This window comes from Eriocheir sinensis, chromosome 14 (genome assembly GCF_024679095.1).
Source record: "Eriocheir sinensis breed Jianghai 21 chromosome 14, ASM2467909v1, whole genome shotgun sequence".
Lineage (NCBI taxonomy): Eukaryota > Metazoa > Arthropoda > Malacostraca > Decapoda > Varunidae > Eriocheir > Eriocheir sinensis.
Genome location: NC_066522.1, coordinates 17,223,275 through 17,225,856, shown reverse-complemented (window position 1 = coordinate 17,225,856; position 2,582 = coordinate 17,223,275).

Below are 2,582 nucleotides of genomic sequence, written 5' to 3'. Positions count from 1 at the left end.
TTTGAGGCTATCATAAGTTAAATGGAAGCAAAGTTACAACTTGACAACATTCCTTCAGGCTTGATGCAGCATTGTGAAGTCTTCTGTTGCTGCAGCTTTGTCATGGTTTGTGACACAAGTGTGTGTGTGTGTGTGTGTGTGTGTGTGTGTGTGTGTGTGTGTGTGTGTGAGAGAGAGAGAGAGAGAGAGAGAGAGAGAGAGAGAGAGAGAGAGAGAGAGAGAGAGAGAGAGAGAGAGAGAGAGAGAGAGAGAGAGAGAGAGAGAGAGAGAGAGAGAGAGAGAGAATTTACATAGATTTACACGGAAAATCAGACCACACAGACCCCATGGTCCAGACTTGGTGGTCTGTCCTTAAACCTAAGTGATTTTACATTACTCAGAAGACTCGAAAACGTTGCATTTCTACTCCAGTTGATATTAAGTTGAAGGAAGTGACGGTTGAGCTTATTTTTGAAGGAGTCGATCGTGTTACACTGGACCACTGATGATGGGAGCTTATTCCATTCTCGCACTACAACGTTGGTGAAGAAAAATTTGGTGCAGTCTGAATTTACTTGTCTACATCTGAGTTTTACTCCATTGTTCCTCGTGTGCAAAGTGTTGTTGATCATAAACAATGTTGATCTGTCTACATTCGTGAAACCATTAAGTATTTTAAAACATTCGATCAGTTTTCCTTGGAGGCGACGTTTCTCAAGAGAGAACATGTTAAGGGTAGAAATGCTTTCTTTGTAGGATTTGTTGTGCAAGGAAGGGATAATTTTCGTTGCCCGACGCTGAACACCTAATTTAGCAATATCCTTTGCATGGTGGGGAGACCAAATAAATAAATAAAATAAATAAATAAATAAATAAAAAGTTTCTTTTAATGAAGCCCAACATTCTGTTCGCTTTATTTGCTGCATCGATGCATTGCTGTGAAAATTTGAGGTTTGATGCGATTTTGACCCCCAAGTCCTTGACGCATTGAACGCTTTTGAGTTTAACGTCGCGCATTTCGTAATCGAATTTCTTATTCCTCGTTCCAACTTGAAGGACCTGGCACTTGTCTACGTTAAAGGGCATCTCCCATCTATCCGACCAAGCTGAAATTTTGTGCAAATCCTCTTGGAGGCTTTGCCTGTCTTCGTCAGTGAGAACCGAGTTACCAATCTTTGTGTCGTCTGCAAATTTACTAACGCGGTTATTGAGTCCAACATCCACGTCGTTGATGTAAATAATGAAGAGCACTGGGCCAAGAACCGAGCCCTGAGGGACGCCACTAGTGACCGGCGCCCACTCTGAGTTAAATCCGTCAATCACTACTCTTTGTTGTCTGTTGCTCAACCAATTCGCGATCCATTGGTTTACTTGGCCGTCAATACCTATTTGCTTTAATTTGTAAAGTAATTTATGATGCGGGACTTTATCAAACGCTTTCTGGAAATCAAGATAGACTACGTCCAGCGATTTGGTTACGTCATAAACAGTGAAGAGGTCGTTATAAAAGGTTAATAGATTTGATAGGCAGGATCTTTTGTTTCGGAAGCCATGTTGTGAGTCCCCAATTAATGAGTGGCTTTCAAGGTAACTCACAATTTTGTCTCTAATTATGCCCTCAAGTAGCTTACCTACAACTGAAGTTAGACTAATGGGCCTGTAATTACCTGGTACTTTTTTGTCTCCTTTCTTAAAAATCGGTGTCACGTTAGCCTTTTTCCAATCTGAAGGGACGATGCCTTGTCGCAAGGACATATTGAATACGGTTGTGAGGGAGGAGAGTATTTCGCTCTTTGTTTCTTTCACCAGAGTTGGATATACTTTATCAGGTCCAGGACTTTTATTTGTTTTAAGTGATTTGAGGGCTTTAAGGACTTCATCGGGTTTTATTTCAAGTTAGACAATGCATGCTCGGGATTTACATTAGTACTGGTGTTGGTGTTGGTGGTGGGAGGACTGTTATTATTAAACACCGAGGAAAAGTAATTATTTAATAGGTTTGCAACGTGTTGGCTGTCAGTCACTAGTGCACCGTCGCTGTTTGTTAAAGGTCCAATTCCACTTCTGATCGCCTTTCTGTTGTTTATGTAACTGAAGAAGGATTGCGGATTAAATTTACAGTTGGCTGCAATATTTTCTTCATATCTACGCTTTGCCTGACACACTAATCTGTTTACTCGTCGCCTGGCATCATTGTAAAGTCTAATGTTTTCGGGGAAAAATTGGATATTTTTACAAGTGCGTTAGTTTCACGGCGAAAGACAGCAATGTGCTTTATGATTTTTTGTGTGATGGTACAACACACTGACGTATTGCTTATCCGTCCCAAATTACTTGTTCGAAAGATATTGTTTTATATAATTAAAATGAGCTGGTGCTCCAACAACTAACCCCCCCCCCCCTGTGGGTTAGAAAAAAAAAAGTTATTGAGGGGGTGTCATGGGGGAAGCAGTCCTCCCATTAGATTATGTTAGGTTAGTTTTAGTATAAATAATAATGGACGAGTGTCCTGCAGGCGGAAATGTTGGTGGGTTCAGTTAACCCGGTAGCAGCGACGGGCCAAATTTGTGGTTTTACCTTGTAGCAGCGAGCTTTATAATTAA